Below are 12,799 nucleotides of genomic sequence, written 5' to 3'. Positions count from 1 at the left end.
TCATTAGGGAAATGCAAATCAAAACTACGATGAGGGATTTCCTCTGTGGTCCAGTGGTTAAGGATCCACCTCTCAATGCAGGGGACATGGGTTCAACCCTTGGTCAGGGAACTAAGGTCCCACATACCGTAAGGCAACTAAGCCCACATTCCTCAACATACAGAGCCCACGCACTCGAACCCGCATGCCACAACTAGAGAGAAGCCTGAGCGCCCCAAGGGAAGATCCCATGTGCCATAGCTAAGACCCAATGCAGCCAAAATAAACACTTTTTTTAAAAGACTTTTTAAAAATCTATAATGAGATATACTACTTCACACCTATTAGGCCATTATAAAAAATAAAAGTGCGGATGAGGATACAGAGAAATTGGAACTCGTGTACTATTAGTGGGAATTTACGTAGAGCCATTGTGGAAAACAATAAGGCATTTTACAAAAAAAACAAAGATTTAAAATAGAAACACCATTTGACTGAACAATCCCACTCCAGATATTTACCAAAAAGAATTAAAAGCAGGGTCTCAAAGAGGTATTTGTACACCCGTATTCATAGCAGCATTATTCGTAACAGCAGGAAGCAACAAAAGTTTTCATCAACAGCTGAATAATAAGCCAGATGTGTTCTATACATACAGTGGAATACCATTCAGTCTTTAAAAGGAAAAGAGTTCTGCAACATGCCGCAACATGGATGAACCTGCAGGACATGATGCTAAATGAAATAAGCCAGTCACAAAAAGACAAATATGCTATGATTTGGGATACTGTGAAAACAAATATGCTAAGACTCTGGGATACTTTGAAAACATTGTAAGAAAATGCTATAAATTCTGATAGCATGTCATCTCGGTATACTATTAGAAAGGCAGATGTAATTTTTTTTTGTTTCTGTTCCCTAAACCAGCCACTCATAGTTTGGGTGTGTGATCTTTGCCATAGCTGGGTCCCGCCTGTTCTGGTATTTACTTAAGAGCTGACAGAAGTGCTAAAGCCAGTGTCTGCTGTGAGCATCCATGGAAAAAACACCATGGTCCTCCCACAGAGTTCTCAGCACAGAGTATAGCACACAGTAGGTGCTGGGTAAATGACAGGTTAAACGACCACTGTCAACCTCTGGCCCCAGGCAGGTGATAGGAGGCCCAGTCCTTGGGGGCAAGGTGATGCTGTCCTAGTTGTGGGCAGCCTGGTCCAGTTGGAAAGGGCACAGGAAGTCTTCAAGGGAGGGACTTCATAAAGCCAGAGGCAGGCAGGTGGAGAGGCTGGCAAGGGCTCAACTGGGCGTTAGAAAGGTATGTAAATCGGAAACATACTTGTCTCCTGGGAGATCACCCTGGACAAGCCTCTGTCCTGCTGCAGAAGACGCCCCTCTGGCCATCAACCAGGCTCCTCACCAGTCCCTGGGGACTCACCAGCCCCTGGGGACCCTCCAGCGCACGGCCCCAGGGACTGTCCTTTGATGGTCTCCATGGTCAGAGGGGGCTTCAAGGGGTCACAGCATCCTCTTGACACTCTCTGTCCCTCCCAGCACTCAGTGGACCTGGGAGCCACACATATCCAACCTGGTATTATCCCACAGTTTTTATGAAAATTATTCTTATTAGTAAGAATGTTATTAAAGCACCACACTGAGGTTTGGTGAAAAGTGAACCCAGAGACACCCCCTTCCTCCCCTAAATGCCTCTCCCAATCTCACTCTTCCAGTCATCCTACAACTTTTCTTCCAAAAATTTGTCTTTTAACATTATTCAAAGTATTTTATTTTTTTTAGAAAATTTTATGTGCAAAGTCAAATCAGTCTTTTCCTTTGTAACTTCTAAGTTGTATATGTTGTAAGGAAGGTCCTGCCTAGTTTCAAGATTATGACAATATATTCCTATACTTCCTTCTAGTAATTTTATAATTTATATATGATGTATATACATACCTACACACTGTAGATATAGATATAGCTCTTTGGTGCACACACATAAGATTTAAATGTGTAAAAGCTTTATAATGCATCTGAAATTTATTTTTGTGCCTGCTGTGAGGTAGGGATCTAGTTTAATTTTAAAACTAAATTGCTTCCTAGAAACCACAATACTTTATTCAATGATCCATCTTCCATCTGTAGCTTGGAAAGAGTCAGTGCAGAGCCTCTGGGCTTCATCACTTCATTGTCCTGTATGAAACCGCACTCTTCAAGTTACTCCAGCTTTGGAATGTGTGTTGGTATGTGCTATACAGAGTGTGTGCGCACATGCTCAGTGACTCAGTTCTGTCTGACTCTGCAACCCCATGGACTATAGCCCTCCAGGCTCCTCTGTCCATGGGATTATCCTGGCAAGAATATTGGAGTGGGTTGCCATTTCCTCCTCCAGGAGCTATATTGAGTACCATCTTCTTTATTTCTGCTTTTCATACACTTCTCTTTCAAGACAAACCTTTTTTTCTTTTTTTTGGCAGCAATTGGTCTTATTTGCAGCCTGCAGACTTCTCTCTAGTTGAGGCACGTGGACTCAGCAGTTATGGGATGCAGGCTTAGTTGCCTCTCAGCATGTGACATATTAGTTCTCTGACCAGGGATCTAACCCACATCCCCTCCATTGGAAAATGGTCCTAACCACTGGACCACCAGAGAAGTCTGTCAAGGCAAACTTTAGAATCAGGTTGTCAAGTTACATTTTTTTTAACAGCTAAATTTGCACTGGTTTTATGAATTCCTGGATGAAAACTAAGTGTCTTGGCCGCATGTCAGCTCTTCTCCTTCCGGAACATGGGATCCTACTTCAACACCTTTAGTGAAGTGCCATTGCTTTCATCATATGAATTCTCTGTCTTTCTGGTCAGATTTTAGTTCCAGATATTTTAATCAGTTTTAGGCTGACTGTAAATGGGATCTTTACCCTCAGGGACATCTTTATGGTCAGAGCTGCTGTGGAAGAAAATCATGCAACCTCACTCCTCCATGGTCCTGAAACCTCTTGAGTTCTCCAGATGGACAAGTGTATCATCCACAAACATTCCATAATGCACAGGTGTGCTCACACTCGTCTCCCCACCTCCTCCTCACCACAGGGACGAAGCCTCCCTACAGACAAGGCGACTGAGGCACCAAGAGATGGAGTCATTTCCTAAGGTTATGGAAGGGGCTGTGGCGGAGCTGCAACACCAACCCAGACCTTCCGGGCCCAAAGTGCTTGCTCACCCACCCAAGCCCTCTCACATCATTTCAAATTCCAGTCAGTTCAGGTGGACTGATTATGGAAGCGGAAGGGAGGGCAGGATTCCTGGGTCTGTCCCCTCTGTGCCCCAGAAAGCAGCCTGCCCATCCCACCCAACCCAGGCTGCTGAGTTGGCGCACAGACTGCAGGGAAGGGCACAGCCAGGTGGCGCTCATTCACGGGGTGGGGGTGGGGCTGCTCTTCACCAGGACCCACCACTGCAAGCAGCTCAGCCCTTTGCTTTATTCAGGTCCTCCTTACTCACCACTGTCCTCCCTTCACCTGTCCCAGTAGTGTCCTTTCCATGCCCCGCCCTTCAAAATCACTAGACCCTGGGTTGGGCATTGCAGTCCCCAGTGCCTTTGAACAACCCCACTGCACAGACAAGGAGATGGGCCCCCTGTTGCTCAGTCACCAAGTCGTATCTGACACTTTGCAACCACGTGGGCTGCAGCATGCCAGGCTCCTCTGTCCCTCACAATCTCCCGGAGTTTGCTCAAACTCATGTCCATTGAATCGATGACGCCATCCAACCATCTCACCCTCTATTGTCCCCTTCTCCTGCCCTCAATCTTTCCCAACATCAGGGGCTTCTCCAATGAGTCAGCTCTTCACATTAGGTGGCCAAATTGGAGCTTCAGATTCAGTGTCAGTCCTTCCAATGAATATTCAGGGTTGATTTCCTTTAGGATTGACTGGTTGGATCTCCTTGCAGTCCAGGGGGCTCTCAAAAGTCTTCTCTAACACCGCAATTCGAAAGCCACACTTCTTCCACACTCAGCCTTCCTTATGGTCCAACTCTCACATCCATACGTGACTACTGGAAAAACCACAGCTTTGACTAGACAGAGCTTTGTCAGCAAAGTGATGTCTCTGCTTTTTAATATGCTAAGTTTGTCATAGCTTTTCTTCCAAGGAGCAAGCATCTTTTAATTTCATCGCTGCAGTCACCATCCACAGTGATTTTGGAGCCCAAGAAAATAAAGTCTGTCACTGTTTCCATTTTTTCCCCGTCTATTTGTCATGATGGACCCCTAGAGGGACCCAGAGCCACAACATAGGCCTGCTCTGGTCAGAAGGGGCTTGGCTCTGGGGCAGCATCCTGCAGGAGAACAAAGGGGCCTCGTGACCCACCCCCATTCCCCAACCCATTCCAGGCCCACAGTGCAGAAGGCTGGCCGCCCTCCCACCACCCGGCCCACCCACCAGACGGGAGCAGAGGAGCAGGTGGCCAGCCAGGGTGGGAGTTAACTCTCTGCGGTGACCAAGACAGAACCGGAGGTGCAGAGCGCCAAATCACCCCCCACGGTCCCTGGAGTGGCGCCTCCGGTAAACCTAGCTCAAGCCCCAGGATTTTCATTAATCCTACTAATCCCTGAATGTCAGGCCAGGTAGGGCTGGGGCTGATGGGCAGGGCCTCCCTCCTGCAAGACTCAGAGCTCCCTGAACCAGCGATGAGGCAAAATCCTAGGCCCTGTCCCTGCCCTGAGCTCCCTCACCCTGTGACCTGGACAAAGTCTCGCTCTTAGCCTCAATTTCCGCATATGCACCCAGGAGATACTAGTCGTCAACTCCTCCCAGAGGCCAGAGCGAACTGAGGCCCCCAGATCCTGGCATGAAAGGCCCTTGTCGATTGTGATGATGGCTATGAGCCCTTCACACAAAGTGGGGGAAATATTATGGCCTTTACTTCTCCAAACCAGAGCCAGCTCTGAGGAAGCACACAGCTCAGCCAGTGGCAAGCCCTTCAGTGGTCACAGTGGTTTCTCAGGCCACTTTCACTCTCCCAGGGCTCTGGGGTTGACTCATCCCTACAGAGGAAGGATTGAGACGCTGGTCACCATGTATCATGGTCAAGGTCAGGGAGCATAAACTGGAGCGCCCCTATCCACCCCTCTTCCCCATCGTGGGGCCTACAGGCTTATGGGAACCTCTAGGTAGCCTGGAAGGCTGGCCCAGACTCCAGGGTCCTAGAACCCCCTCCATCCTGGGTGTGTGGACACCACCTGGTCTCGCCTCTCTCTCTGGTAAAGAGCCTCCTGCTCTGTTCAGTTCTCAGACACTGGCCCTGGGGCAGTTCCCTGGGGCTAGGCTCCAGGAGGGGTCTGTCCCCAGCACTCAGCCCCAAGTCCTTTGAGCCCCTCAGCTTTGGCAGTGGGTCTGGAGTCAGAAGGAGGAGGAGAGGGAGGCCTGGTTCACCCCCTAGAGCTCAGAACAGCAGACCTCCCGGCGACCTCTCCCTTCTTCACCTGCCAGTTTGTCTGCCATCAATGCTACCAACCCACCACGTGGCCAAGTGAGGACACCCCCTCCAGAAAGTCCCTCTGTGACAGGAAGGAAGGTCTCAGGTGACCCTTCAAAAGAGCACAGATATATCAGGCAACATCCTAGGATACCTGAGACCTGGGTTTGCAAGGGAGGGGAGAAATAAAAATGACCCTAATAAGCATCCTTCATGGAGGGCTTGCCCTGCTGGACCTGTAGATGGGAACTCGCTGTACCACCCCCTGTCCTCTTCTCCCAGCAGCCCCTCGAAAGAGGTGCAACTTTGGGAAACCAGAGGGATGTGGCCTGCATGTGGTCACGCAGCTGAAGAGTTGCAGGGCAGGAAGTCCAGCCTGGCTATCTGGCTCTGCAGTCACTGCTGACGGGGTGTCCAGGAAAGGAAGGGCTGGTGATAGGGGTCCATAGTGCGCACTAGGTCTCTCCTGTGGCCCCTGTGAGAAGCTGGGGGAACACGATCTGGCATCCCCACTGCCTCCCCCCTCATCACCTTCCTGAACAGAACTGGGCCAGAGCAGGAAGTAAACGTGGATGCCACCCAAGAAAGGATGTTCTAACAACTCTGCAAGGACTGAGCCCCTGTCCCAGGAGGTATGCAAGCCAGGTGGGATGGAGTTGGGAGACAGGATTGAGAGACCTGGATTCTTTGGATTCTCTCACCAGGGTTTAGAGGTGTCTCCTTCCTCCTCCACTCTGAGAGGTCTTCAGCCCTAGAGTATCACCCACTGAGAACACTGTCTTTTATTTTAATCTTTTAAATCACCAGGAGGGTCTGCCTAGCTTTCCAGATGGGACTGGGAGAGATTTAGTCCTGGCAGATGGTCACCCAGCCTGTGTAGGGCGAGAACACAAAGGCACCCAGGAGAGGGAAGCCGGGCCCAAGTGGCAGCCTGGCCTGGGTACAGATCCCACTCTGGCTTCCATGCTGGATGACCCTGGGCAAGTTACTTCCCCTCTTTGAGCCTCTTTTCCCTTCTGTAAAATGGGGAGAAGATGACTACCTCCCTGGGAGTTCAGTAGGACTTGCCGTGTACAGGGCCTCAGGACAAAAACCAGTCGAGGTGGGTGAGACAGTCTCTCCCCCACAGTCTGCTCTGCACATCGGCACCCCCCACCTTCACCCCCTGACCGTCCCCCTCGCCCTCTGATCAGCTTCACTGTCACTGCTCAGAGCAGCCTCCCCTCGGCTCCGGCTCCGCTTCAGTCCCACCACAGAGCGCTCTGGCTGCAGCTCCTGCAGTAGCTCCTGTCTCACTCAGAGTCACTCCAGGTGCAATTCCTGGTCTTCAAGGTCCCACCTGCCTGGCTGACCTCCTCTCCTCCGCTGCCTCCCCCTCCCCCCTCACTCACACCACCCACCACTGCACCCCTAGGGCTTGTGAAGCCCCTGCCCCAGGCTTTGGCCTGTCGCTTGCCAGATAGCCACACCAGGTGTTCTGAGAGGAGGGACTCTCCTCTCCACGTCCCCTTGCCTAGGGGAGCATGACCCCAAATCAGAGACACAGCCCAGGGCCTAAGGGGCTAGGGACACACAGCCCAATCCCAAGGCCGGTGGAGCTTCAACATCTGAGAACATTTATTTTCCTCTCCAGGATTCTGGTGAAGAAGGTTGGCTTCACCAGATGGCAGAGTGGGGAGAGCCAGGGCGAGGTCTGTACCCTCTGGGCCTGGCAGAGGGTAAGCCAGGGACAGACAGGACCTCATGAGCCTGGTGGCCCTGCTGGCAGACTGGAGAGAGAGGATGGGCCACCTCAGAGCCTGATGTGGGAGGACAGAAGGTGGGCCTTCAGAGGCCTGGAGAGCAGCCTGAGGGAGGGGCCGTGGGGCAGGGAAGTCACCAGCCTCTGCAGGACGTGCCCGGATACCTGGGACAGGTCCACGGGGGAGGACAGGATGCAGGAGCGGACGGGGGCTACAAAAAGGATCGGAAGGGCTGGGACCATGAGGATGGGGCCAGGCCAGATGCCAGGAGCCCGGAGCCCGAGGCTGACAGCGAGGGTGAAGAGGGCGAGGAGGCCGTGGTGGTGGGCAAGCTGGCCGGATGCTCAGGCACGGTCTCCCTGTAGGGACCCAGGTCCTTCCGGATGCGCTGGGTCACCAAGAGGGTGAGCCAGCTCTGCTGGTCCAGGACTTTTTGCGTCTTGAAGGCAGGGTTCTGGGTGGATGCCAGTTCATTGAAGTGCAGGCTCTGGTAGATCTGAGGTGAGATCTGCAGGGGAACAGAGCAGGGGAGCGTGGAGAACAGCAGGGACCAAGAGCAGGTTCCCGGGGAGGACGGACTCAGAGCTTCCTGTGAGAGAGGAGCCGTCCCCAGAGTTGCACGCCTGTCACTGATGACCTGGGAGGGACAGGGAGGCCTAGAATACTGCAGTCCGTGGGGCCACAAAAAATAAAGGACATGACTTAGCAACTGAACGGCAGCGGCCGAGCAGTGAGCCCTCTGGGCACCAGGCCCAGCCCCTGGCCCTCCTCTTGGTGCTGCCAACAGTCCTGTGAGGTCAGTGCTGGACCGTCCCCGTCTTACAGTGAGGCCTCAAGCTGGACCCTGAGTGGGGCTCGAAAGCAAGGAACTCTCCAGACATGCCCCCTCCTCTCCCAGCAGCACTCGCCACGCTGTGCTGGGAGGCCCATCTCCAGGAAAGGGCAAGGAAGCCAAGTGTCTTTTTGGCACTGACCCCTCCCCTGCCTGGGGCCAGGGGGTTGCTTTTGAGTCCACACCCCAGAGGATGGGAGCTCCCCTGAGAAGGAGAGAGAGGTTGAGAGAGGCTGGGATCTGCCCAAGCAAGAGGCAGGATGGGACTCCAGGCTGGTCTTTCCAAAATCCCTGGCCCCTTTCTCTCCCCAAGGACAGGCCCGTTCCATTCCCTGTCTCTTGCTGACTGTGTGCCTAGCACCGTGAGGCCCTGTGTCTGCTCCAGAATGACACCCATTGCAACCCCATGGACGGCAGCCCACCAGGCTCCTCTGTCCATGGGATTTTCCAGGCGAGAATGCTGGAGTGGGTTGCCATTTCCTTCTCCAGGGGATCTTCCCAACCCAGGGACCGAACTGGGGGTCTCCTGTACTGCAGGCAGAATCTTTATCAATTAAGCTACAAGGGAAGCCCAACACAAGCAGACTCTGGGAAATGCTTTGAAGGCGATCAACAGGTTTCAGGTCCACAAACAACCTCCTCCCATAGGCTCGATGAGGTTTGTCCTCAAGGATAAAAACTGTGTCTATGGCCTCAAGCAGGGCCTTGGCAAACAAACCAGCCAGACCTGCTTCATCCCAGAGCTGCCTATGGCCCAGAATCCTGTTAAGGAAAGGTGAGCCCTCACTCCCACTGGAGGGCCATGTGGGATGATGGAGGTGGGACCCCCAGCCTCTAGGCCCAGCATCTCAGGGAGCTAACCCCACCCTGACTCACCTGGTGCTTCATCCAGCCATACTGCACGTTGGTGAACAGGAGTGCAGGGCTCCGCGACCGCTCCTTGGGCTTGTACGCTGCGCCCAGGACTTTGCTCTCCTGCAGGGGTCCCAGGCAAGGGCGAAGGCTCGGGGCTGAGGGTTGAGGGTTCCCCTACCCACTCAGTGCCCCACCCAGCCTCACCTGCTTGCCCTTGGATTCCCACTTGCACCAGGTATCCTCAATGTCTTCCAGGGAGCGCTTTCCAGTCCATGGGGATGTCGGGGTTATCTTTTGCAGCCTGGCCCAGGCTTTCGCCTCCGTGTCTGCCTTCCCATTCAGCAGATCCAAAAGGACTACCTGTTCCCGCCGCTGGTACATCAGGGCCTCAGCAAGATCTCGCTCCTCCCTGATGTGAGGGGCTTTCCTTCACAAGATGCCCTCTGTACCACGTGGTGGGACATCCCTCCCCAGGCAAGTTTCTCCTTTCTGGGCTGGATCCTCTCCAACCTTCTCATCCCTCCCCTGAGGTTGTACAGCCCAGGGCCCATCAGTGGGCAAGTGTTCAGTTAACACTAACAAAGCCCTGCTTATCCTGGCCTCCAACAAGTCCTGTGATACCTCCCACCACCCAACATCCTCTTCTGTGGAGGCCTGACACCCCATCCAGACTTCCCCTGGGCCTGCCCTTGTAGAACACCTGAACGTCCTCTCCCTGCAAGGGGAACCTTGCCTCTGTCTTGTTGATATACCCTGACAGGACTGTAAAAGCCCAAGCCTTGACAGGGGCATAGGAGCCACGTGGACTGTATGGTGCCTGGCAAACTCCTACTCACATGTCAAAACTCAACTCCAAAATCTCTGTTCCATGAAGCCTTCCTTACTTGCTCCACCCAGTCAGGTGATTACCCTCTGAGCCAAGCCTGTCTTAATAGTCCTATTGTTTACCACAGAGAACTGTAGCCATGGGTTACATATTCATCTCCCTCAGTGGACTGGGCATTCTCTGAGGCAGGACCTATGTCTGGATAGTTTTGGATGTCCAGAACCTAGCATAACCTGGCAGTCAGCAGGACCTCAATAACTATTTTTTGAATGACCCAAAGCTATGGTTTTTCCAGTAGTCTTGCACAGATGTGAGAGTTGGACCATCTCTCAGAAGACTGAGTGCCAAAGAATTGATGCTTTTGAACTATGGTGCTGGAGAAGACTCTTGAGAGTCCCTTGGACGCAAGGAGATCAAACCAGTCAATCCTAAAGGAAATCAGTCCTGAATATTCACCGAAGGACTAATACTGAAGCTCAAGCTCCAATATTTTGGCCACTTGATGCAAAGAGCTGACTCACTGGAAAAGACCCTGATGCTGGGAAAGATGGAAGGCAGGAGGAGAAGGGGACAACAGAGGATGAGATGGTTGGATGGCGTCACTGACTCAGTGGACATGAGTTTGAGCAAACTCTGGAAGATAGTGAAGGACTGGGAAGCCTGGTGTGCTGCAGTCCATGGGGTCGCAAAGAGTCGGACATAACTTAGCAACCAAACAACAAAAAATTTATCTGAGACTTGGTCAGGAATAGGGATAGAGCACAGGTAGAGGAGGAACCTGTAGAGGAAAGAACAGGTAGCAAGCAACCTGCCTCGCCCAACTCAGAGAAATAACACACATGTCAAGACCAGAACCCTGGGCCTCTCCCAGCAGGGGCCTCCAGAGCCTGATTCTGGAGCGGGGTCCCCATCTAAGGACTTGGGGTTTTATGTTTTCTGGTTTTCACTGCTTGATCATACAGCAGATCTGGGCTAGAACAGAGCCTCAGGCTCTGAGGCCACAGCCACCACCTGTAGAGTCGAGTTACCTGCAATTCCCACGCCTGTGACATTCTGAAGGCCCTACCTGAATATGCCCAGCACTACCCTACAAGGGAGGCCTCTGTTAACCAGTTTACCAGTGACCATTGTGATAACTCACTGCAGCTCTAGATGGAAGGTCTTCTCACTGGAGTCGAAGAAGTCACCCTCCTTCTTTAATCTTTTATTTAGTTCACCCTCAGTCATCATTGGGGTATCCAGCAGCCTTTTCCAAACACTCAGGCCAAACGTCCCTGTGATTTAACCAGAGCCAGTTCAGTAGCAAGGACTGGCCAGCCACTCCCTCCTCTAAATACTCTGTCCCTCACCATCCACCCTCAAGCGGCAGCCAGCAATCCCTTATTCCTGGCCTACACCTGACTATGCCCAACATATCCCAGGCATTATGCTAGCTACTTGGCAAATATCTGGAGGAGTCAGACCCTAACCCTAGGATGTACTTGGAGTTCAGGCTTAAGCATCCTGCCGCACATATAGGCTAAGAGGGAGCAGGTGCTATGGCAATGACTGAATAGTCCTCAGACAGGCTTTAAGTGGCTCAAGTGGCTCACACATAAAATGGCAATGGTACAAGACGGCAGGCATCTATCAGTCACCTATCAGATGTGAGGTTAGGAATGGGTCTGTGGAGGATCAGGGCTGGGGTAGGAAGTAGGTAGTAAGAATAGAGAAATATGAGTCCTACTTCTGGGCAGGGCATGGTGAGTTGTAGGCCGTTTTTACGCTGCAGAATTCTTTTTAATTAAGGAAAACAAAGCAGATGTGTTACAAAGTCATATTTTTACAAATCACTGGAGAAGAATAAGATATCATCTCACACCAATCAGAATGGCCATCATCAAAAAGAACACAGATAATGAATGTTGGTGAGGATCTGAAGCAAAAGGAACCCAGGTACACTATTTGTGGGAATGTAAACAAATGCAGCTACTGTGAAAGCAGCATAAGGGGCTCTCCATAACTAAAAGCAGGACTCCCATACAATCTAACAACTCCACTCCTGGGTATATATGCAAAAAAAAATCATACACACAGCCCAATGCTCATAGCAGCTTTATTTATAATTGCCAAGATATGGAAGCAACCTAAGATGCGGTATGTATATCAATACATATAATGGAAGGCTACTCAGTCGTAAAGAAAAAAACAAAATTTCACCATTTGTGGCAACAAGAATGAACCTTGAAGGCTATATGCTAAGTGAAATAAGTCAGTCAAATTATATCACTTATAAGCAGAATCTAAAAAATATAACAAATTGATGAATATAATAAAAATAAGCAGACTCACAGATACAGAGAACAAACTAGTGATTACCAGTGGGGAGGTACAAACTATAGGGTGTAAGACAGGCTCAAGGATGTCTGCTGCCCAACACAGGGAATTCAGCCAATATTTTGTAATAACTGTAAATGGAAAGTAACTTTTAAAAACTGCATTTTTAAAAAATCACTGGAGAGCTATAGAAGCAAAGACTAGACAAACCAAAATTACAGAAAGGAAAGAGTCCTTCCCAGAAGAACTAAAATTGGGCACTGCTTTCTTCTCTGGGAGCATTTTTCTGAGTATGGGCACATGGTAAGTGAGAATCAGGCTCCGTTTAGCAGAAGAAAGAGCCCCAAAGATAGGGAAACCAGCAGAGTTTCCAAGAGCCAATCTGGCTGGCATGACAGATTAAGTCTAGCGGAGTCCCAAGGGCATGTCTGTTTTCCCTACAGGAGAGCTTAGAGAATATGACTCAGTCATAAAAAAAAAAAAAAAAAGAGAACTCTTGTCATTTGTGACAACATGGGTGGCTCTAGAAAGTACTGTGTTAAGTCAAACAAGTTAAAGAAAGACAAATGCCTCATGATCTCATTTATATAATCTAGAAAACAAAACAGACAAATGAAACAAACAGACTTAGAGATACACATGGGGTCGCAAAGAGTCGGACACGACTAAGCGACCGAACTGAACCGAACTGAAGTGAAGGACAAATGAGCGGTTGCCATGTGGAAAGAAGACTGGGGCCTGCAATTGTTTAAGTTCTGGAGGTTGGGCTAGAAAGACAGAA

This window comes from Capra hircus, chromosome 13 (assembly GCF_001704415.2).
Source record: "Capra hircus breed San Clemente chromosome 13, ASM170441v1, whole genome shotgun sequence".
Taxonomy (NCBI): domain Eukaryota; kingdom Metazoa; phylum Chordata; class Mammalia; order Artiodactyla; family Bovidae; genus Capra; species Capra hircus.
This window is presented reverse-complemented; position numbering follows the sequence as displayed.